We start from the raw sequence: 25427 nt of genomic DNA, 5'->3' as shown, positions 1-25427 counted from the left end.
CATCTGTATCTTATAATATCGTGTTGTATACTATAAATGTACACAGTAAAATTTATTTTAAATGAAAAAGAAAAAAAAGAGACTCATGAAGTTCTCAAATTGAGTTCAAAGAAGGTATTTCAGGAAATCCACGAGAAAATTAAGGACAGTCAGTGAATAGGACCTGTATTTCCCAGCCCCAATTCTAAAAGATCACTTTTGTTTTTACCTATTTTATATGTTATGTTTGTTATTATATTTTATATGAAAAAAGTTTATTGCTAGGATTTAAAAAAAAAACTAGTTATACCAGTACCTTATATTTAGCCAAACTGAACCACTTGCAGTTCTCTGACTTGTCATAGTCTTATTTTCTCATTTCTCTCATTTCTGCTGCTCTGTGACCCTGGAATTGTCACTGCTTCTCTTCTTTACCTGATTGAATTCTTGGAACCCCTTTCGTGGACTAATTCGTGATTTCTCTGAACCCTCAATTGGGTTCTCTTTCCTTCTGCCCTGTACCTTGAGCCAGAAACGCGACACAACGTGGGATCCTGGACCAGAAAAAGGACCACTGGGGACATTCAGAAGGTCTGTGGATGAGGTCATCGTGTTGAATCGATGATCGTTCCCTGGTTTCGACCGCAGCCCCTCGGTTGTGTGAGATGACAACATCCAGGGAGCGGGGGCAGGTGAATCCGGGAACTCTCTGGACTTCTGTAAGTGTGAAATCATTTCAAAATGAAATGTTACAGTGTCGCTAACACCAAGGTCAAGGGTTTGGATCCCCACACTGGCCAGCTGCCAAAAGAGGAAACTAAAAAACTAGAAAAAGGAAAACGTTAAAAACTTTTTTTTTGTCCCCAAGTTTAGAGACCTCCTCTTTTAGGTTTAAATTTTTCATAATGATGAGTCAGTTAAAGAGAAGTGAAAAATAAATAAAAACAAAAAGAATAAAGAGTGAACAAAAAACAAAACAAAACAAAACAAAACAACTAAAAACATTTAAAACTACAAGTCACTTATAAATAAATAAACATCTCCTCTGCACTGTGGCTTCTCCCCCAGGGCACTGCGGGGCTGGATCCTTCTCCGTGGTGGGGCCGTCCTGGGCACTGCAGGTGCTGAGCAGCGTCCCTGGCCTCCACCCACTCCATGCCAGGAGCACCCCCAGTCGTGACAACCACAAATGTCCCCAGACATTGCCTAGTGTCCCCTGGATGGGGGGTGACAGGATTGTGGCTTTACTGAGGACCACTGCCCTCCAGGAGAAACACGAATCCTCAAGCTGGAGAGAAGGTGTTTCTGTGGGTCTCAGGGGGGGACTGAGAGGATACACGTGGCTCTGTCCCCCACCTTTCCCCCATTCCCTTGTCCTGTCCTGTCCCCTGCTAAGGCGGGCTTCACAGTGGTTTCAGACTTGCCCCAGCCACTGGACACATGAGCTACATCGCATTCTGCTGGGGCCACACCGGGGAGGCGTCTCCTTGGATTCGTGAGGGGAGGGCTTGTGTCCCCCCAAGGGCTGTGGCCAGGCTGCCCATTTGTCCAGGGACCCCCAGCATGGGGTGGGCAGGAGCCAGCTTCTCACTGCCCCAGGGAAAATCAGGACCCTGAGCCTGAAGTCCCCTACATCCTGGTGTCTGGTTCTGACCCCAAACTCCCCGCGGCCCCCAAGGTGGAAAGAGGAAGTGGGGACGTCTGGCCTGGCCACGGGACAACCCCAATGACCTTCCATTTGGAGGCTATAAGAGGAGCGTGCACGGGGCAGCCTGGAGCCAGACCGTGGCGTGTCACTGCGAAGCCTCCAGTCCTGCCCTTGCCTGTGACCTGCTGGCCTTGCTGCTGGGTGGTGAGTGAGACCTTCTGCCCATCCGCGTGCACTCGGCTGATTCTGGGGGAATGTCGCCTCCACGAGGTCGAGTCCAACACCCTCCTGTCACAGCCGGAGGGGGAGGAGGGACCGGGGGACCGAGGCAGGCCCAGAGCAGGACTCTCTTCGCTGCTTGGGACTAATGCCTCCAGGGAGGGGAGGGTGAGAGAAAAGAGCAGCCCTGGGCAGCTTGACTCAGTTTCCCACCTTTAAAAATGGGCAGAAACCGGTGTTTCCCTGGGAGGGAGGCTCGGTGAGGATTAAATATGATAAGCGAATCCCCAGACAGTGCCTGACCCACGGCGAGCGCTCAGTACTCCTGGGTACCCATGAATAAACGCAGTCGCTGAGTCAGTGACACTGATGTCCAGGGAGAGCAGGAGCGAGGGACCCCTCCAGTCCTCACCTGAAGAGGATTTTCAATACCTCAGTTTGTCCTTCTGCAAAATGGGTCCATGTGTTGGCTATTTTTATTTATTTATTTATTTTCTGCTTCTCATAAACCTCCCCACCCTTCAGGACTAGAAGCCGGCCCCCAGGGACGATAGTCGTGCTAACCACCAGGACCTGGTGTCCCCATCCCAGGCGTGGAGCCCTGCTTCCCACCAGCCCACCGGGGCTGGGTGCCACGGGATGCCCATGATGCACATGGGGAGACGTAGGCCCGGAGCAGTCAGGGACTGCGTTGAGGTGGCCCAGCGGCTCTGCTGTCCTCCCAGACTGTGGGCTCTTAACACCCCGTGTCCCGCAGGTGGAGCCCGGGCCACCGACATCGTGGTTGGGCAGGAAGTGCAGCCCCACTCGCGGCCGTGCATGGCGTCTCTGCAGCTGCCGTAGACCCCGGGCAGCCACTTTTGCGGGGGACACCTTGATTCACCTGCGGTTCGTGCTGACCGCCGCCCACTGCCTGCAGGAAATGTGAGCGGGGCCCAAGGGGGAGGCCTAGCCCTGCCCCGGGGAGGACGGCGGGCTGGGGGCCCTCCCCACGGTCCCACCTGCCCAGGGAGGGTCAGGCTCAAGCCCAGTTGATGGACCCCAAGCCCAGGATACCCCTAAAATGAGCACCCTGATCCCTCAGACCCCACAACCAGGTGAGCATAGTGCTGGGGGCCCACGACCTGCTGACCCCCGAGCCCACCCAGCAGAGGTTCAGCATCACTCACCTGTTTGGGAACGATTATGACCCGGAGCAGAGCCTCAATGACATCCTCCTTGTACAGGTTGGGGGGGACCTGGGGAGCTCAGAGGGGTGGGACCAGCAGGGCTCATGGGTCCCTCATTCCTTCATTCCTTCAGCGAACACCTATTGAACACCTACTGTGTACTAGGCCATGAGATTTTGTCCGCGTTCTTCACTACTGGACCCTTGGGGCTTAGAACAGGATTACACAGTTGGTACCCAATAAGTGCTTTGTGAATGAATGAATGAAAGAATGTGATCATGAGTGACAAATGCCACAAAGGGGAGGCCCCTGGGGTCCAGACAGAGCTCACGGCACGTGCAGAGGCCCCAGGGAGGCCCTTTGAGGTGCTGCTGTGGTGGGAGGGGTCAGGAGGTGGGTGGGCTCGAAGAGGGGGTGGCCTCAGGGTCCTGGGGACAGGGTCTCACCGCTGCCCATGCCCCGTTCCAGCTGGGCAGCCCAGCCACCCTCCGCGCTGAGGTCGCAGTGGCCCAGCTCCCGCAGCAGAATCAGCAGCTGCCCCACGGCACCCAGTGCCTGGCCATGGGCTGGGGGCGCCTGGGCACGCACGCAGCAGTGTCCCGGGTCCTGCAGGAGCTCAATGTCACCGTGATCACCTTCCTGTGCCGGCCGCAGAACATGTGCACGCGGGTTCCCTGTCGCAGCGCTGGCATCTGCTTCGTACGTCCCCCCGCCCCTTGTTTCAGTGTGTCACAATAGTTTGAACTTCTGTGTATGTGACCTAAAACCCACAGTCCAGACTGTGAATTTTTTTGTGAATTATTTTTTTGTGAATTTCTGGACTCTAGATGACATTAAGCCTCTAGTTCTTATTGTGAGCTGCCATCTAACTTTCCTTGCCAGCCGTCAACACATTCCAAAGTTTGGCATGCCATGAACTGGCTGTGTTTAGCCCAGAGGTACCTTGTTCTATCTTTGCCAAGGGCTGAGTGGACTACGAACAGTCAGGCAGCAGAGCTGAGTCTGGGAAGAGCAAAGATGAAAGGGACAGGGCTGGGGACAGAATCTAGGCTGGGTCATTGTGGGTCAATGGCAAGAGTCTTCACAAAGAAGCCAAGTAATAGTTGGCTTGAGAGGGCAGGTGGATGTGAAGGGCGCCGGACAGAGAACTGAGATTATGAGATCCTGGGCAGCCTGGAAGCACTGATGGTAGAACATGAACCAATGTCTGGAGAGACTGAAGCCCAGACCGGGATTCCTGACAGCTCTGGGCATCAGTCTAGAAATTCTGCTTTAGTAACATATGGGCCCATATGGGCTTTTTATTTGGCAGAATTTTCTATTCACTTCTTCCAGTTTATAAGCCTGGAACCTGGGTGGTCTTCTATGCCTTAGTGTGATTTACAAGCTTAAATAGGAATCAATTTTGCTAAAAATGCACATTCTAGTTTAGTAGATCTGAGGTGTGGGTGAAGGTTTTGCATTTCTATCAAGCTTCTAGGTACTGCAGATGCTGCTGGTCTGGAGATAATGTTTTCTGAGTGGAAGAACCTTCAAAGCCTGTTATCGTTTGTTCTTGCTAGATCCATGGATCTTCTGTGTCTGTCTCATGTTGGTGCTGCTTCCTCATGGTAAAAATAAGGAGAATACTAACTAGTTGCAATGCTAGTCTGCAACTGGACTGGTTGCCTTCAAAATTTTTGCCTGAAAACTCTTATTTTTATTCTTCTTCTGTCAAAGCAAGTCCTCACTGAATTTAATATTTGTAACAAAACCATAATGATGGCCTGGAGAATTCGATTGTCTTCTGACCCATTTGGTCTTTCTGGGCAGAAACATTGCCCCATGCATGCCCGTCCACTGCTGTGTCAACAGTTATCCTATGCCAGGTCAAGGGCCCCCATGAGAAGCCAGGCATGCCTTTGACCTTTATAAATACATGCTTCATTATTTTTTCAGGGAAAATATAGAATTTGCCAATTTAAGCCCTTTTCCTCAAAAGGAATCTTTTTCCTCAGACTTTTCTTTTTAATTCTATTATGACTTTTGAATGATGTCAAGTCAGAATAAATCTCTGTTACTGAGCACATGGGCCTGGTTTCAAAACTCTGAATATAATTGTCCTAGGATTGTGGTAGCCTTCAAAGCAGCCTGATGTTTCCCACGAGGGGACAGGAGAGAGAAGGCAGAGACAAATCACCATCTGGATCGTATTTCTTGTTTCCCTCTGCTTGCCATTATTTAGCATTTGGCTGATCCTTAGAAGCCCTTGCTGTCCCCACTCTTTCTTGCAAATTCCAGGTGTTTGGAAGGTTATCAAGTGAGTTGGCATTGTGAATTATATCTGGTTTACCAGAATGAAGTCGTAGATTCAGAAGTTATGAGATAACTGTTGTGAAGTGAGCAAGTTTAATGGCTTTACAACTGAAAAGCTATTATCATCAGCGTAACATAGATGTGCTATTCTGTTTCTTTTGATGTGGATAGGAAATAATAATTCATTAAGCACTTCAGAGAAAAACACTGTTTGCAAACCTAAACAAAAGCCACAGGTATGTAGCCTCATCAAACCTCCAACGCTTGCTTTCTGGACCTCACATGCACAGGCCTGGAAACATCTTCAACCAGAGGTCCATTTAGAACCCAAGAATAGCCAGTCGTACGATGGATGCCTCACATCCCAGCCATCCTGGGATACCACCTAAACCACCAGCACCTCCTGCCATTTCTCTGGGCCCACTGTATTATACCCTTTTGCTATGGGCTTAGTTGGCATTAGTTAGATTGAGTCATGACCAACAAAGCCTGTAGCAAAAGGGGATGATACAGACTCAATCTTCCCTTGATCTTCTCACTTTTAAAATATTACATAATGTCTGTGGGGTCTTCTGTTTCTGTGAAAGATCTCTTCCACCTTTCACCTCTTCAAAGAATGTTTTGTCTTTTTGTCTTAATGGAAATTTGGTTTTCTTGCAAGATGCTACTTCCTTGCTGCCTACTCTAATGTAGGCAGGTTACACACCAGAGCCTGGAGGCAGGGTCACCATTTTCCTAGTGCCAAAAGAGGTCCCTTAAGTTTCTATGACCTCATTTAAGGTTACAGATGCCTGGCTATACTACACCTCCTCTCCCATTTATCACACTTATTGTCCAAACTCCTGGTCCCTCCAGACTTTTTTGCTAGGAACGTAGTTTTCCCCAGGTCCCTATATCATGAATGTTATTCTTCTGGGCAACTTCAGTTTCCATGAAAATAACTCATCTAACATCTTGATGCACAGTTCCTTTGTCTTACTGGCTCTTGTGACTACCAACACCACTCCATTTCAGCTACCCATTCATCCCATATCATGTACCCAGAACTTCTCATCACTTAGAGCTGTATACTTCTCTCACCTTCTAATATATTCCATGTTTCCCCTTTCATGACCTCCCAATCCAGCCTAGAGGACCTTCAATAATGTTATTAGTACCACATTCTTAGCTTGACCCTTTACTCACTGCACTGGCAGGCAAAATACCAACACCATGTGTCCTTCATCTCTAGGCTGCTGAGCACTGCTGGAGAAAGCCACACAGCTAGCCAGACTGAGACCCCCACAAATCCGTAGTCTCCAGGCCCAGCTGGACCCAGACAGCTGCCCCCACATGTGCTTGCTTGTTCTTTACTCAGTGCTCATGAATGCCAGCTCAAAACTCCGTCTTCTCAAAAGTCTACCTTACTTCCTCACCATTTCCTCTCAGCACGTGACTTTGTCTCTTTTTACTTAACTTCATAATGAATATTTAGGATATAACAAAGGTACAAAGAAAAATATAGGAGACATTTTGTTCTTATTACCCAGTGTAAGAAATAAAACTTCCCCGGTACAGTTGAAGACCACTCGTTCCCTCCCTCATCACATCCACCCTGCCCTCTTCCCTTCCAGATGTCACAACTATTCTTTGGTTTTTTTTAAGTACAAAATTTAATAATAAAAAAATCACCTCAGACATGATAGTGAACATAACTGTCATCCACAGAAGTTATCCTGTATCCCTCGCTATTCCTTCCCTCCCACCTATTCTCCTGTCCCCCCTCATTGTTCGAAGGCAATCATTGATCTGCTTTCTGTTGCAAGACATTAGTTTGCACTTTCTACCATTGTAATCATGTAGTATGTACTCTTGACCTGGCTTCATTCTTTCAGCGTAATAATTTTGAGATTTATCCATATACATCACAACTGTTCTGATTCCAGTGTTTATCATGCATTTCTCTGTAATCGTACCTCGTGTGTGTGTACCCTCAAGCAATACAGAACTACAGCATATTGTTTTACATGATTTAAATTTCCTCTAAGTGCCATCATCTCTCTCTCTCTGTCTTCCTGCCCCTCTTCATTTTCTCCTCTTTTCTCAATACTTGCCACATAAAATAAAAATGCATTCATTTTCTCTGCTATATAAAATAAGGAAATCACAACATGTTATCTACTTTCTAATTGATGGACATTCAGCCTGTTTTCAACATTTTGTTCTTAGAACTTGATTTGTTATAAGCATTCTTCTGAGTGTCTTTTGATATGCATTTGCAAGAGTTTCTCTAGAATATGTGCTTAGAAGTAGAATTACGTTTTAACTTTACTAGATGTCATCAAATTATCATCCATTGTGTTGGAGTACCAACAACGTATGAAAATTTATATTGTTCTAAATCCTCATCAATATTTGAGGTTTTGAGACTGAAATTGTTACTTATTGATGGTTATAGAATTACATTTAATCTGGTTTTAATTTTCATTTCCTTGATTACTAGTGAAGTTGAAGATCTCTTAATATGTTTCTTGGCAATTTGTGTTTAATATTTTTGAATTACCTGTCTATGTATTTTGATATTTTTTCTTTTTTTTCCCCACTATTGATTGGGTTGTTTTGTCTTTTCTTATGGATTTGCTAACATTCTTAACATATTCTGGAAACTAAACCTTAATCAGTTATGTTTATTACACATGTTTTCTTTATTCTGCTTGTTTTAGATTTAATTTGTACTTTTTCTAGTAATAAGGTGAAAGCTTAGATAATTGATTTGAGAACTTTTCTAATATATGCATTTAATACTATAAAGTTTCCTCTAAACATATCGTGATAAATAGTGTAGTAATTTCATTTTAATTCACATATATATAAATTTCCACTGTGACTCTTTTTGATACATAGGTTATCTGTAAATATATTGTTTAATTTCCAGATATTTTAGGATTTTCTAAATACCTTTTTGTTAGTGATTTACAGTTTAATTTCACTGTGGTCAGAAAGTGCCCTTGTTATAATATCATTTCTTTTAAATATCTTAGCGAATATTTCATGTGTACTTTGAAAAAAAATGTGTGTTCTGTTGTTGTTGGGTAGAGAAATTTTATAAATGTCAACTAGGTCAAGTTGTTGGTAATGTTGTTTAAGACTTATTTTTTCACTGATTTTCTGTCCATTCATTATATTAATTACTGAGAGAGGAATGCTGTTGTCTCCAAGTATAATTGTGAATTTTTCTTTCTCTCCTATTTTTCCTTTCAGTTCTGTAAGTTTTTTGCTTCATGTATTATGAAACTCTGTTGTTAGATGCGTTTATATTTAGAATTGCTACATCTTTTTGTCGAATTAACCATTTTACAATTCCTGCTAGAATTCCTTGAGGTGAAATCTATTTTGTCTGATATTAATAGAGACACTCCAGCTTTCTTTTGACTGGTATTTCCATTGTATATGTTTTTCTTCCCTCTGTTTCTAACCTACGTATGCCATTATATTTAACTATACGTATAAAGCCCATAGTCAAGTCAGGTCTTGCTTTTTTACCCAAGCTGATAATCTCTGTCTTGTAATGGCATGTCTATGGGGGAGGGAGTACACTGTTTGCATTTTGTATTCCATTTTTTCCATCTGTTTTTATTTTTTGCTTATAGATGAATTGTGTGTTTTTATTATTCCATTTTATCTTCACTATTGGCTTAGGATTTATAATTATTTTTTAAAATATTGGTAATTACCCTAGGGATTACCATACACATTTTAGTTATTCGCAGTCTATCTTCACATATTTTAGTGGTATAATTATATACTATACTTTTAGTGCAAGAATCATACAATATACTTCCCATTCCTTCCTCCCATCCTTTTCACTACTAATGTTACATATTATCCTTTTTATATATGCTATAAACACAAAATATATTGCTACTATTTTTGCTCTAGACCAGAGGTTGGCAAACTCTGTCCCATAGATCAAATCCAGACGCCAATCAATTATTTTGGTAAATAAAGTTTATTGAAACACAACCCTGCCTGTTTGTTTATGCATTATCAGTGGTTGCTGTTACACTATGACAGCAGGGTTGAGTGGTTGTGACAGTCTGTATGGCTCACAAAGCACAAAATATTTACTAACTGGTGCTTAACAGAAAAAAATACGCCAACCTCTGCTTACAAAATTATCTTTTATAGTCATTAAAACAAGAAGAGGTGAAATTAGCATTTACTTTCCTGTATACCATTTACAGCATTGTTCATTTCTTAGATAAATTCAAGTATCCCTCTGCTATGTCATGCTTGAAGAACTTCTCTTAACATTTTTTTCCAATGCAGGTCTGCTGATAATGAATTTGTCTGTTCTGTTTGTCTGGATAAAAGCCTTTATTTCTTCTTAACTTTTACAAATTATTTTTACTTTGTATAGAATTCTGGGTTGACACGTTTTCTTCTTTCAGGACTTTAAAGTTGCCACTCCATTGACTTCTCAAGTACATAGTGTCTAACAAGAAGTGCACTCTATTTCTTACTTTATTGCTCAGTATATAATTTGCCTTACTGCTCTAGTTGCCTTCAAACTTTTCTCCTTGTCTTTGGTTTTCAGTAGTTTGAATATGATGTATGTAGGAGTTTTTGTTTATGGCTTTTTTGTGTGTGATTTGCTTGTTTGTTTATAGAGTGTGTGTGTGTGATTGTTCTGCTTGGTATTTTCCAACCTTCGTGTACCTGTGTTTTGATATCCTTCACTATTTTTGGAGAATCTTCAGTCATTATCTCTTCAATATTTATTCTTCTGAGATTTAAATAGCATATATATTAGACTGTTTGTATTGTCACACAGCTTTTGGATGCTCTCTTATGATTTTTCTTTTTTTTTACTCTTTGTGTTTTAGTTCAGGTAATCTCTATTGGCCTATCTTCAAGTTCATCGATCATTTCCTTGACTGTTTTAGGTCTACTGATAAGTCTGTCAGATGCATTCTTCTTCTCTGTTAGTCTGCTCTACCTTCCTAGAATTTCCATTTCATCTCTTCTTACAGCTGCTGTCTCTGCCAAAATTCTCCATCTGGCCATGCGGGTTGTTCAGCTTTTACTCTAGAGTTTTTAGCATATTCTCTTTCTGATTCTCTTTCTGGTAGTTCCATTATCTGCATAGTATCTGAGTCTGGTTATATTGATTGCTTTTACGCTTTTACTCTTGACAGTGTTTTTCTTCCTCCTCCTTTTCTCTCCCCTCTCCTTGTTTTCTTCATCTTTTTCCTTTCTCCTTCTTTCTTCTCTTCCTCCTCCCCCTCTAGCACTAATGTGTACATAGGGTGGAGTTTGGGTGGCTGGAGACTTTGCTCTCCACTCTCAAATGTAGGCCTTTCTTAGGAGTTTCTACCTCAGAGAGGTTCACTATTCATGCTTTTATGCTTCCTCCAGTATTAGGTAGCCTCTGTTTCATGGTTTTGCTGGTCAGGTGGTAGGGGAGATACATTCTCTGTTATCCTCCTTTATTCTTGATCTTAAGCAAGACACGTGTTCCTGGGTCTTGAGATGAGACTTTCTCAGTGATCCTGTTCCTCTCATAGCAGTAGAGGATCAGAGGATCTCTAATGGTCTGGCTGCAGGAAGATTTCTTGCTCCTCCCTTATTTCTATTCCCTAGTTGCAGAGACCTGTGCCCTGATGGCAACAGGGTCTGCCACTTTTGTTCTGTAGGCTGGAGGACCCAAGTGATGCCTTGTACTTTTCCTGCAAGGATTGCTGCATGCATCACAGAGGAACACTTTCTCCAGACACCCACTCCGCACCCAGCCTTTCTCATGAGCATCTTGCTGAGATCCATGAACAAGAGTCTGTTTGTGAGTGCAGACTACCCTTGAATTAAAGCTCTCTGTAGTACTACACTCAGGCTAGCCTACAACTGACCTTTAGTAACCCATTAAATATTTTGGCTGAATTATTATTACCAGCTTGTTTGGGGCCTGACATCTCTTCCTCCCATGCCCTACTCCATGGAAGCATCTATCTTTCCTTAGATTTCAGGCTCATTGGTTGCCCTGAGACCTCATCTCTCTTATTAGTTAAGGAAAAGTTATGATTTTATACATTACTGAGCTTTTTCTTGAGGATAGGTTGGGAGTAACTCCTTATATCTTTGTACATCCTAAATGGAAGCTATAACCTTCTGTGTTACAAATATATTTTCTCAGTATGTGTTTGTTTTCTCAATTTTTAGGATATCTTTTGTTCACAGAACCTTTTTATTTTAATATGGTCAGATTTATTAATCTTCTCTTTTATGGTCTGTGCTTTTGAAGTAGAGCTGAGAAATCTTTTCCTACACTGATTTCATAAATACACCTTTTTCTTGAAAGAAAAATAAATGAGCAAATTGGGGAGAATATCCTCAAGTTTCTGCCCCGTGTGTGTCAGATCATGCCTTGTTTTCTTTCTGTTCAATTCCCTTCCTTCCATTACAGAAGATTGTGTCATTTAGAGTCTTCCTTGCCCCATCAATCATCTCTCTTTTTCATTAGTCTTCAACTTCTCTCTCTGTCTTTTTTTCCCCCTATGTCACCTCAGCATTTAAATATGCTCACGTGTCCCCATTATTCACAAACAAAGCCATCTTGCACCCCAACGGTCTTGCAACTTGAGAAACACCAGTTAAGTGGAGTTACACACTTGCTGTGTGAGTGATGACACCGTTCCCTTGGTGGCTCTATCTGCTGCTCCTCCCGGGACTTTCCCAACTAACTTGTCTTCTCATCCCCTTAAATATTTTTGTGCCTTAAGGTCAATTCCTCAGCTGTCTTTTCTCACTCTATGCATTTTCTTTCAGTGACTTCATGCATTCTTTTGACTTAAGCATTAGCCAATAATTTCCAAATATACTTTTCTTTCTTTACCATCTCTCCTGAGAATCTAGACTAGTGTGTGCTCAGTTGCTTTCTGAATATCTTAAGTCACCTCAGAAACAACATGGTTAAAACTGAACTCATCATCCTGGACTAAAATGCCTCCTCATCTATTCTCCAGATAGTTTAGTGCTCAGTAATTTACTGGGTGTCACTCAGATTCTCGTCTTTCATTATATCAACTCTATATCACATCTCACTTATCACAAAGGCCAGTTAATTCTATTTAATGACTCTCCTTAGAATGCAGGTTGTCTTCTCTAATCATCTGCTTCTATCTTGGTTTAGATTTTCATTATTATATTTTTTTCCTAGAATATCAAAATAAATTCTAAATTGGTTGATTTCTTGATCAAGTTACCATCTTTCAGTACAGTTTTTACTTTGACACCCTAGTGAAATTTCTAAAATTTAAATAAGATCACATCAGTCTCCTGCTTAAAGTGTATTTACTATGGCTTCTTTTTCTTTCTGCTCTCAAAATTCAGCTGGTCTCTCTAATCTGGCCTTCAGGCTTTTTCACTATCTGATCTCTACTTATCTCCCTTGATCTTTTCTGGAAGCAATTCCCATTTCATCTAAGGAACAACTGCAAATTACACACAAACACACACACACATGAAATACAACATGGGGGGGCCGAGCCCGTGGTGCACTCAAGAGAGTGTGGGGCTGGGAGCATCGTGATGCTCCAGCTGCAGGTTCGGATCCTATATAGGAATGGCCGGTGCGCTCACTGGCTGAGCACGGTCCAGCTGGTCACAAAAAAGACAAAAAAAAAAAGAAAAGAAAAGAAAAGAAATACAACATGGGGATTATAGTTAATAATAGTGTATTGTTTTCAGGATTTTTGCTAAATGAGTAGATGATAGCTGCTCTTGTCATGGGGTGAGGGGGAATGAGTAGCTACGTGAAATGATGTATATGTTTACTTGTTTCACTGTAGTAACCATCATCTATATCATCTATATCTTATAATATCGTGTTGTATACTATAAATGTACACAGTAAAATTTATTTTAAATGAAAAAGAAAAAAAAGAGACTCATGAAGTTCTCAAATTGAGTTCAAAGAAGGTATTTCAGGAAATCCATGAGAAAATTAAGGACAGTCAGTGAACAGGACCTGTATTTCCCAGCCCCAATTCTAAAAGATCACTTTTGTTTTGACCGATTTTATATGTTATGTTTGTTATTATATTTTATATGAAAAAAGTTTATTGCTAGGATTAAAAAAAAAAACTAGTTATACCAGTACCTTATGTTTAGCCAAACTGAACCACGTGCAGTTCTCTGACTTGTCATAGTCTTATTTTCTCATTTCTCTCATTTCTGCTGCTCTGTGACCCTGGAATTGTCACTGCTTCTCTTCTTTACCTAATTGATTTCTTGGAACCCCTTTCGTGGACTAATTCGTGATTTCTCTGAACCCTCAGTTGGGTTCTCTTTCCTTCTGCCCTGTACCTTGAGCCAGAAATGCGACACAACGTGGGATCCTGGACCAGAAAAAGGACAACTGGGGACATTCAGACGGTCTGTGGATGAGGTCATCGTGTTGAATCGATGATCGTTCCCTGGTTTCGACCGCAGCCCCTCAGTTGTGTGAGATGACAACATCCAGGGAGCGGGGGCAGGTGAATCCGGGAACTCTCTGGACTTCTGTAAGTGTGAAATCATTTCAAAATGAAACGTCACAGTGTCGCTAACACCAAGGTCAAGGGTTTGGATCCCCACACTGGCCAGCTGCCAAAAGAGGAAACTAAAAAAACTAGAAAAAGGAAAACGTTAAAAACTTTTTTTTTGTCCCCAAGTTTAGAGACCTCCTCTTTTAGGTTTAAATTTTTCATAATGATGAGTCAGTTAAAGAGAAGTGAAAAATAAATAAAAACAAAAAGAATAAAGAGTGAACAAAAAACAAAACAAAACAAAACAAAACAACTAAAAACATTTAAAACTACGAGTCACTTATAAATGTATAAATATCTCCTCTGCACTGTGGCTTCTCCCCCAGGGCACTGTGGACACGGGGCTGGATCCTTCTCCGTGGTGGGGCCGTCCTGGGCACTGCAGGTGCTGAGCAGCATCCCTGGCCTCCACCCACTCCATGCCAGGAGCACCCCCAGTCGTGACAACCACAAATGTCCCCAGACATTGCCTAGTGTCCCCTGGATGGGGGGTGACAGGATTGTGGCTTTACTGAGGACCACTGCCCTCCAGGAGAAACACGAATCCTCAAGCTGGAGAGAAGGTGTTTCTGTGGGTCTCAGGGGGGGACTGAGAGGATACACGTGGCTCTGTCCCCCACCTTTCCCCCATTCCCTTGTCCTGTCCTGTCCCCTGCTAAGGCGGGCTTCACAGTGGTTTCAGACTTGCCCCAGCCACTGGACACATGAGCTACATCGCATTCTGCTGGGGCCACACCGGGGAGGCGTCTCCTTGGATTCGTGAGGGGAGGGCTTGTGTCCCCCCAAGGGCTGTGGCCAGGCTGCCCATTTGTCCAGGGACCCCCAGCATGGGGTGGGCAGGAGCCAGCTTCTCACTGCCCCAGGGAAAATCAGGACCCTGAGCCTGAAGTCCCCTACATCCTGGTGTCTGGTTCTGACCCCAAACTCCCCGCGGCCCCCAAGGTGGAAAGAGGAAGTGGGGACGTCTGGCCTGGCCACGGGACAACCCCAATGACCTTCCATTTGGAGGCTATAAGAGGAGCGTGCACGGGGCAGCCTGGAGCCAGACCGTGGCGTGTCACTGCGAAGCCTCCAGTCCTGCCCTCGCCTGTGACCTGCTGGCCTTGCTGCTGGGTGGTGAGTGAGACCTTCTGCCCATCCGCGTGCACTCGGCTGATTCTGGGGGAATGTCGCCTCCACGAGGTCGAGTCCAACACCCTCCTGTCACAGCCGGAGGGGGAGGAGGGACCGGGGGACCGAGGCAGGCCCAGAGCAGGACTCTCTTCGCTGCTTGGGACTAATGCCTCCAGGGAGGGGAGGGTGAGAGAAAAGAGCAGCCCTGGGCAGCTTGACTCAGTTTCCCACCTTTAAAAATGGGCAGAAACCGGTGTTTCCCTGGGAGGGAGGCGCGGTGAGGATTAAATATGATAAGCGAATCCCCGGGACAGTGCCTGACCTACGGCGAGTGCTCAGTATTCCTGGGTACCCATGAATAAACGCAGTCGCTGAGTCAGTGACACTGGTGTCCAGGGAGAGCAGGAGTGAGGGACCCCTCCAGTCCTCACCTGAAGAGGATTTTCAATACCTCAGTTTGTCCTTCTGCAAAATGGGTCCATGTGTCGGCTATTTTTATTTATTTATTTATTTTCTGCTTCTCATAAACCTCCCCACCCTTCAGGACTAGAAGCCGGCCCCCAGGGACGATAGTCGTGCTAACCACCAGGACCAGGTGCCCCCATCCCAGGCGCGGAGCCCTGCTTCCCACCAGCCCACCGGGCCTGGGTGCCACGGGATGCCCATGATGCACATGGGGAGACTTAGGCCCGGAGCAGTCAGGGACTGCGTTGAGGTGGCCCAGCGGCTCTGCTGTCCTCCCAGACTGTGGGCTCTTAACACCCCGTGTCCCGCAGGTGGAGCCCGGGCCACCGACATCGTGGTTGGGCAGGAAGCGCAGCCCCACTCGCGGCCCTGCATGGCGTCTCTGCAGCTGCCGTAGACCCCGGGCAGCCACTTTTACAGGGGACACCTTGATTCACCCGCGGTTCGTGCTGACCGCCGCCCACTGCCTGCAGGAAATGTGAGCGGGGCCCAAGGGCGAGGCCCAGCCCTGCCCCGGGGAGGACGGCGGGCTGGGGGGCCCTCCCCACGGTCCCACCTGCCCAGGGAGGGTCAGGCTCAAGCGCAGTTGATGGACCCCAAGCCCAGGATACCCCTAAAATGAGCACCCCGATCCCTCAGCCCCCACAACCAGGTGAGCATAGCGCTGGGGGCCCACGACCTGCTGACCCCCGAGCCCACCCAGCAGAGGTTCAACATCACTCACCTGTTTCGGAACAATTATGACCCGGAGCAGAGCCTCAATGACATCCTCCTTGTACAGGTTGTGGGGGGACCTGGGGAGCTCAGAGGGGTGGGACCAGCAGAGCTCATGGGTCCCTCATTCCTTCATTCCTTCAGCAAACACCTATTGAACACCTACTGTGTACTAGGCCATGAGATCTTGTCCGCGTTCTTCACTACTGGACCCTTGGGGCTTAGAACAGGACTTACACAGTTGGTACCCAATAAGTGCTTTGTGAATGAATGAATGAATGAAAGAATGTGATCATGAGTGACAAATGCCACAAAGGGGAGGCCCCTGGGGTCCAGACAGAGCTCACGGCACGTGCAGAGGCCCCAGGGAGGCCCTTTGAGGTGCTGCTGTGGTGGGAGGAATCAGGAGGTGGGTGGGCCCGAAGACGGGGTGGCCTCAGGGTCCTGGGGCCAGGGTCTCACCGCTGCCCATGCCCCGTTCCAGCTGGGCCACCCAGCCACCCTCCGCGCTGAGGTCGCAGTGGCCCAGCTGCCGCAGCAGAATCAGCAGCTGCCCCATGGCACCAAGTGCCTGGCCATGGGCTGGGGGCGCCTGGGCACGCACGCAGCAGTGTCCCGGGTCCTGCAGGAGCTCAATGTCACCGTGATCACCTTCCTGTGCCGGCCGCAGAACGTGTGCACGCGGGTGCCCTGTCGCAGCGCTGGCATCTGCTTCGTACGTCCCCCCGCCCTGGAGTGGGAGGGGGCTCCGGGACCACCGTCCAGGGAAGGGCACCAGGGGCGCCGGCGGGGCCAAGTCCCACCTCCTCACCAGGCAGCTGCGCTCGGTGCCTCCGTCTCCTCACCTGGAAGGCGGCACGTCCACCGTGAGGTTCCAGCGGGGTGGGGCGGGGAATGGCCACAGCCCCAGGCACAGAGTGGACGCTCGCCTTGTGTCCTGCTGCCTTTGTGGGTCTGGGGCCTTCTCTTCACCCTGAGCCCTCTCGGACCACGGGAAGGCATGGCGGACCCATCCTCCTCCTCCTGGGGCCCCCACCCGGAGTCCAGCGGTCCAGGTATCCAGCAGGAGGCCACTAAACGATCCCGTCCTCCAGAGTGGCCTCTCTCATTCACACGTTGTAAAGAAAATCCAGACTGGAAACAGCACTTGGCCATCCCCAGCCCCCTTTCCCTGAGACAGCCACGCCTCAGCCCAGCCTGGGTGACTGACCTTCCTGTCCCCGCCCTCCCAGGAGACTCTGGTGGCCCCTTGGTCTGCAACGGCGTCCTGCAGGGTGTGGACTCCTTCGTGACCCAGGGCTGCGCCACCCGCCAGTATCCTGACTTTCTTGCTAAAGTGGCCTCAACGTGGACTGGATACAGTCGGTGCTGCGCAGAGAGGGGGCGACGGCAGTCCCTGAGCCGTCCCCTCCCACACAGCCCCTCCCCAACTCTGAGGCCGGGTGACAAGGCCTAAAGGGAGAACTCTGGGCAGAGGCGGATCTTTTCCTGAAAGCTGCTTCTTCCTGCTTCTGCCCATGGACGGTCCTTGGGCTGCCCCTGCCTGTCCCAGACACTGTCTTCCTCCATCCCATGGGGCCATCGGGAGCCAGGCCAACCCTGCACCTGTCCCATACGGATGTCAATAAAAGTTGAAACCCCCCGTCTCCTATCTGTCCTTCCCACGCAGGGCAATGGGAGGGGGAGTTGCCCAGAGGGTCCCTGGATCCGAGTCCCTGAACCCCAGACTGAGGGTTGGGAGAGTTGGAGCCGAGACCTGGAAGACCCAGGTCCCAGTGGGTCTCACTGCAGATGCCCACAAAGGCTGCCAGCATGGCCCTGAGCAAGTTGCTACTCATTACTGTGCCTCAGTTTTCTCATCTGGAAAATGGAGTCACCCCAGACATGTCCTAGAACGGACCCCACCCTGACTCTCGGGGATCCAGCTCTGTGTCTCCCAGCTCAGGGGCTCCTTGAGGACCAGGCATGATAACATGGGTTGGTCAGGGCTGTGATGGGGCCTGAAGGGCTCCTGATCCAGCTGGGGGCAGGCAGAGGCACTGTCAAGGGGCCTTCCTGGAGGAGGTTGTGGTGCCTGAGCTGACTGCCAAAGCGTGAGTAGAAACTTAGAGGAGGCCCGCCAGGCAGGGGCACCGCCAGTGCGAAGACTCCGTCAGGAACCAACCAGCAGGGCGTGTGGTGTGGGGAAGGAGAGCAGTTATGGGGATGTAGCCCGAGCAGCGGGGACACTTGCCGCAGCAGGGACGCTTGTCGCTGCGAGGGCGCAGACTCTTTCTCATTGGAGAAGTAGACAGGAAAGGGGTCCCCCTGGTAGCAGCATGAGGAATGAGCTAGGGCGGGCACAGAGGGGAAGTCTAAGGCAGGGAAGGGGGAGGGGTCATCACAGACCCCCCGTGAAGGGCGAGTGGCCTCACACGCCAGAGAGAGAGGGGCCGACTTGCTCCAGGACATGCCACCATGTGGAAGGCAGCACCTCCTTTATTGATTACTCTGCCGCCACCTGGTGGCGGCGTGCCAACTCAAGCCAGCGCGAGAACACCCAGGTCTGTCCCCTCTTCAACACTTTCACACCTCAATTGGCCACCCCCGCAGAGGAGCTGCGACTGGTTTACAGCAGCAGCGTCAGGAGCAAACCTGTGCAGAGACGCGGCTGAAGCGTGGGAAATGTATGTGGATGAATGTCAGGCGATGCCAGGAACTCCATGGTGGTTTCTGTGAGACCCAGAGGGACCCTTTGGTGCCCAGCACTAGGGAGTCAAGGACACTTCCTGGAGGGAATGTCGGAGTGAGCTCATTGATTGGAAGAGAAAGACTCACCAAAGACAACACACACAAAAACCAGTTTTCTATGAACTCATGTGAGTGAAAGATGATTCAGAGGAAACTTCTGGAAGGAAGAGCACAAAGATCAGACCTGGGTGGGAGACCTGAGATTAGGCGCCTGGGAACGCCAGATCGATCTGGTAGGAGTTGGCTGGGATTGTTGAACTCCAGGGAGGAGCAGGGCTGGCTGGTTGGCTCTGTTGGTTAGAGTGCAGCCTTACACCACCAAGGTCATGGATTTGGATGCCTATACCGGCCAGCTGCCAAGATTAAAAAAACAAAAAAACATCTAATTCAGGGAATGATAGACCCACAGGAATAGTAAATAGGATGTTCTGCAAATGAGACTTGAAGAGTCCCCCAGAGGCCCAGGGAGGGGTCTCTACTGCCTGAGGTCTTGAGGGAAAAAGGTCAAATCTATTTTCTTATTGGGGTGTAACTTAGATCAAATAAAGTGCACAGGTCATAATTGCAGGCTCAATGACTCTTTTCATATGTGTAGCCCCATTACCGCCACCCTGATCTTAGAATATGCCCAGCCTCCCAGAAGCCCCCACATGCCCCTCATAGCTTATGTCGTCCACGGCAATCACCTTCCTACCTTGCGTGGGGTGGTGGTCCTGTATCACTAGTTTTAAGCAATGTGATTATGATGTGTCTTAGGTTTTCTTTGTGTTTATCCTGGTAGAGTTCATCAACCATCCATTCATGAATTTATAGTCGTATTTTTTTTTTTATGACCGTTAAGGGGATCGCAACCCTTAGCTTGGTGTTGTCTGCACCACGCTCAGCCAGTGAGCACACCAGCCATCCCTATGTAGGATCTGAACTCACATCCTCAGTGCTACCAGCGCTGCACTCTCCCGAGTGAGCTACGGGGCCAGCCCATGAATTTATAGTTTTTATTAAAATTAGAAAAAAGTAAGCCATTATATTTTTCAAATATGTTTACATCCCATTCTCTCTTTTTTCTCTTTCTCCTACTCTTATAACATGTACATTAGACTACTTGATATTGTCTCCAAATCACTGTGGCTCTCTTCATTTTAATTTCAGTCTTTTTTTATGTGTGCTTTATTTTAGATAGGTTTTATTACTGCCTTCATGCTTATTGATCTTTTCTTCTATAGTGTCTAATCTATGTTAATTTTATGCAGTGAAACTTTCACTGTAGATATTATATCTTCATTCTAGAACAAGGGTTGACAAACTCATTTTGTAAACAGCCAGTAATAAATCTTTTAGGCTTTCCAGACTATTCAGTCTTCTTGGCATGGACTAGGACTCAATAAAGACTCAAGGGGACCCAGATGCAGATTTCTAAAGCTCTTTTCATGTACAGTTTTCTGCATCTGGAACTCTGTCCTGACCCTCTTTAGTACATCAAGGCTGCTACACTCTATTAGGGCTCCTCTTCCCAAATGCACAAATTTCCTCCAGGCAGAACTCCACAGCAGTCCCCGAGCTTACCTAATCTGTTTCTCTTCTTTCAGGAATTGCCATTTTCTCCTGTCTACTGACCAATGTCTGAAAACAGTTGATTCACACATTTTGTGGCCTTTTCTAGTTGTTCCACTATGGTATCCTAAGCCCAATCTATGTTACCCCATCATGGCTGGAAACAGCAGTCTTCTCTGCTCTTCACAGAGGAACTGTGGCCAGGCAATGCCTTGTTAGGTTGGTGAGACAAAGGGATCAAAAGACTCTGAGCCAAACGCTCACCACATCAGGGAGTTTATGTCCAGCAAACCTAGATTAGAGTCTGAGAGATCAGTTCCAACACCCATACAGACTAATAGAGGTTTTATAGGGTTTGAATTAGTGGAAGGGGTTTGGTAGCTATTCTGAGCATTGAGTACTTTGTAACAGCTCTGCAGTTTTCCTGTTTCACACAAGATTCAATTTTGCACAGGATCCACTTTTTCTCAGAAAGCACTTGGCTTAAGAGAAAGGGAGGGGCAGGGGCAGGGTGAGGAAGCGGTTCTCACGGCTGTGCTTATGGTAAGCTGGCTGTGAGGCCTGATATGCCTGACATGCATTTACATGCAGCCTGTTTGTCATATCAGTGCATCCTTCTATGACAATGTATCTTACTGTTTATTGTTATTGTTTGCTTCCTTCTTTATTTTAGCTCCCACTTATGGCTGAGGACATGTGGTATTTCTCTCTGTGTACCAAGAGAACTATGGTTATTAGAGTTGGGAAAGGGGGAGGGGGTGAAGGTTAGTGTGAAATTAGTGAAGGGTCACAAAGATTGATTTGCTTTGTAAATATGAGTATACTAACTATCCTGATTGGATCAGCACATATCGTACACATGTATTGATATTCATTTCTGTACCCCGCAAGTATATAGAATAAATTATTTTTCAGAAAATATTGTACTATTTAGCCTCTAACCAATAAATAAACAGTAAGTGAAAGAATGCTGATAGATTTGGTGATCTCTGACCTGTTTCACGGAGTATTGCTACTCCATGATGTTTGACATTACGATATTATACAGAAATAGTGGTTATAATCTGGACTTTTTAAACTTTTACTGGGGAATTAATGTCCACTGAAATGGTTGATGAAAACAACCTGCTGAATACCACATGGCAGGAATATTGTTGAACAAAATAATCTTTACTAAAATCTCAAAATGATTATAGCAGGTCTGAATTCAAGATTTCCATTTATTTCTTTGCACATCCACACCAGGTTAAAAACCTTTCTGGTATGTACAGTGGAGGGCCTGTGACTGTGAGGGCTGAGGACAGCACGTTCCTGGGTAAAGGCTGAGCGTGTGTGTGCTGAGATTCTAGTGGACGCCGAGTCACTGAAGTCCGAGGCATGACTGCAGGGAGTCCTCCCCTGACAAAAGTCCAGAGAAGCCAAGAAGTGGCAGATGGAAGAATATCTGATTAACGCTGCCTTTTAGTTCCTCAAGACTGGGAAGCAGATAGGACTGGGGATAGTTGGATGTGGAGTTAGTGCTCATGAGCCTGCTGGTGAAGGAGGGGAAGTCATCTGAGGCTTTCTAGAAGGTCTCTTTTGGCGAGCAGTCGGGTTACTCTGGCAGGCTCTCCAACGGGGTCATACACTGGGGACACGTCATATCAGGGCTTCCCTGTAGAGGATATTTCAGAAACTTTACAGGTGGGCATTGTATTGACAGCTGATGCATCAATGAGTTTTATTAAAAGTTCAAGGCCAGAACTGTCGAGCAGGGAAGCCAAAATAACAGCAAGGTGCACAACATAGAGGGCATGGTTTTTACATTGTTCTTGGGGATTATTGAGAGATCTACATAATTAGTGGTTTATTTTACATAGCCTGAAAAAAAGACTATTACTCTTCTTCATGGGAATACTTTGCACTAACCAGAAGTTGAGTAAACCTTGGTATTAAAGTCAGAAGTATCTGAGAGTTGGATAAGCTTTATTTGACTGTGATCTTAAAGGAATACTCTGGGCTGGTACGTGTGTGATCCTATTTTTGGGTTTCTGGTTTTTTCATTTTAGCACATCACACGTGATCTGAGTCCCACCTGCTGAGGGGCCAGCCCTCCACCCTTCCCCTTCTGCACCCAAGAGCCAGCCCTGGGTGGGCATAGCAAAGATGGGACGGCACCCGTGGCCTCTCTGATGAGAACTATGCACCCTGGGGGTGACAGGGATGAGGACGTGCATGCACATTTGAGAAGAGCAGACAGGCCTGGCTAGGGAAGCAGCACATACAGGCACACACGTGTGCATGCACACATGTGCACGCTCACACGCACAAACACACACCCACCCACACGGGTGGACAGGTCAGGGGGTGGAGGATGTGGCTCAGGCCCTGCTGACCCGGGGAGGGGGCCAGTGTGATGGGGTGATGGAACCCCATGATGTCACTGTTGCCAAGCACCGCTGCCTCTGAGTTCCGTGGCAGTAGGAGGCTCATTCTGGAGTCTGTGAGCTGTTGGTGCAGGTCCCTTTTGTAAGCTACAGGTACATCTCTGCACAGTTGAACAGATTCAGGTGAGTGTGACCTGCTCTCTTCCATTCCTGCTGATTTCCACACAGGTGCTACCAGGTGGGTGGCCCGGGCCTCGCTGGGTGGCTGCCGAGGGTGATGCCCACTGGGCCTCACCAGGTGCCTGTTCTGTGCTAACTGCATATACAGTTGTCCCGTTCATCCTCACACACACTCCGTGGGGTTAAGGCTAATGTGTCCACTTGGCAGGTGAGAAGCCTGGGGTCAGACAGGAGGTAACTGGGCCTGGGACCCAGAGGTGACCGTTGGCTGTGCCCTCCGCCCTGCCTTGTGTCATGTTAGACACAACTTCTGGCCTCTGCAGCCTCCCTCCCTAGATTCAGGTTCTTCCTGAGATTCCAAACCATGATAGGGCAGAGCCTGCCCCTGGAAGAGCCACTGAAGTGGGGTCTCCGTGGGCTGTGAAGATGGAGAGTGGGGGTGGAGGGTGGTCTGCGCCCTGGTCTGTGATGGGAGATGGGTCACCCCAGGTGGGCAACTGGTCACCTCTGACATCATAGAGCATCACTTATGGCCTATGTAAGGCCCACCCAATTGTGAGGTCCCTAGGCTGGGAACAAGGTGGGGAGCCCTCTGTCTTGGGACAGTTGTGGACAGGGAAGAAACCACTGAGGGAGGCCAGGCAGGTGACAAGTGTCTGCCCTGCAGGCCAGGGTGTGGGAAAAGGGGGTCACCCTCTGTGTCCTGCCCTCTGTCTCGTCCTCTAGAGGCCTCATCCACCCTCCCCTCACGGGTATTCCCTTGGGACCATCTCCAAGGTGGGACCATGTCTCTGACTGTGCTCCAGCACACATCCCCAGAGCTCACTAGTTTCTCATCTGTGCCTGGGATAAAGATGGAGCCCCTTCTGATACTGCCACGCTCAGAACTGTAAACTCCAGTGTCCCTATTGCCTAAGGCATGGCCTCACCAAGCACAGAGGCTACTTCAAAGTCACATAGGTCACCCTTTTGCCCAAACCCAGAACCTTCCTGCTTGGCTGGTGCTAAGATTTAAGTAGAATTCAGCAGTCATGAGATTTCTTTTTGCCTCTAAAGAATTGGACGACTGTGTGTTTCCTGAGATCATCTGGGAGGCTACTTGTACAGAGACCTGTGGTCTCTAAATCACGTTCTGCTTCCTGGTGCCCAGAACGGCCCATCAGGGCCCTTCATGCTGAGCAGGTAACACACGTGTGTGTCTGTGCAGGGACCTTGGGGACAACAGGCCTCACCTTCCAGGTCCCTGGGTCTCCGGTCCTCAGGCAGGAGCTTTACCTTGGCCAGGGAAGAAACCCCCGAGACCACTGTGGGGTGGAGACAGAGTCTGGTCCCTTTGTACTGTGGGGTGGGGGTGGAGGGTGGGGGTGTTGCTAGTGGAATTTTGGATCCCCGACCTGAGCAGTTAGGGGTACTCTCTGAAGCTCTCAGGTCAGTGCTAGCTTTGGATTACTTTTGTCTTGCAGATTGAACATGAAGACGGGTATGGAGACCCTGTGGGCCCAGGAGGTGATAGACATCATGGAGAAGTACCAGCAGGTACAGGGTTGGCTGCTCCCTTGAGGCAGGCAAGTCCTGGCCTCTTCTGTTGTCCCTGAGGTCAGAGGGACCTGGACTCTCTGGGGACACAAGGGAGGGAGGAGCCATCCAAAGCCACCCATGCCCCCAACCCATCACCATGGCGCCCTCACTCCAGGCCCTCTCGGGGTTGCAGGGACACCGAGCTGGGACACGGGTGAAAAACTGGGATGAGGAGTTCAAAATCTACAGACGCATCGACCGGCTCGGGTTTCTGCAGTGAGTTCTCTGACATCCCCCGTCTTATCTCAGTGTTGGGCTCTGTTTCAGTTCGCTTGTGTTGCTATAACAGAAATACCTGAGACTGGGTAATTTATACGGAAAAGAGGTTTGTTTGGCTTACGATTCTGGGACAGCTGCATCTGGCACAGGCCTCAGGCTGTTTCTACTCATGGTGGAAAGTGGCAGGCAGCCAGTGGGTACACACAGATCACATGGCGAGAGAGGAGGCAAGAGAGAGAGAGAGGAGGTGACAGCGTCCATAAACAATCAGCACTCGTGGGAACTAGTAGAGCGAGAACTCACTCATTACTCCCCCCTCCCCCAGGGAGAGCATTAATCCATTCATGAGGGATCCACCCCCATGACTCAATCAGCTTCCAACACTGCCAGAGTGGGGATCAAATTTCTTTTCTTTCTTTCTTTCTTTCTTTTTTTTAAAGATGACAGGTAAGGGAATCTTAACCCTTGACTTGGTGTTGTCAGCACCACACTTTCTGAAGTGAGCGAACCGGCCATCCCTATATGGGATCTGAACCCATGGTCTTGGTGTTATCAGCACCACACTCTCCCAAGTGAGCCACCAGGTGGCCCGGAGATCAAATTTACACATGAGTTTTGGAGGGGAAAACACATCCAAACT

General features: G+C 47.5%; 1 protein-coding gene and 2 pseudogenes across 1 annotated transcript in view; 2 read left to right on the top strand and 1 right to left on the bottom strand.

The window, feature by feature from the left end:
- The window catches only part of LOC134375210 (glutamine and serine-rich protein 1-like), an 824919-nt gene that overhangs the window by 11156 nt on the left and 788336 nt on the right, over positions 1 to 25427 (bottom strand).
- LOC134374960 (myeloblastin-like) lies at positions 1798 to 13753 on the top strand (annotated as a pseudogene).
- LOC134374957 (myeloblastin-like) lies at positions 14954 to 17609 on the top strand (annotated as a pseudogene).

Source organism: Cynocephalus volans, chromosome 4, assembly GCF_027409185.1.
Source record: "Cynocephalus volans isolate mCynVol1 chromosome 4, mCynVol1.pri, whole genome shotgun sequence".
NCBI lineage: Eukaryota > Metazoa > Chordata > Mammalia > Dermoptera > Cynocephalidae > Cynocephalus > Cynocephalus volans.
Note: the sequence above shows the minus strand (reverse complement) of the source record. Positions and strands in the feature narration are given on the sequence as shown.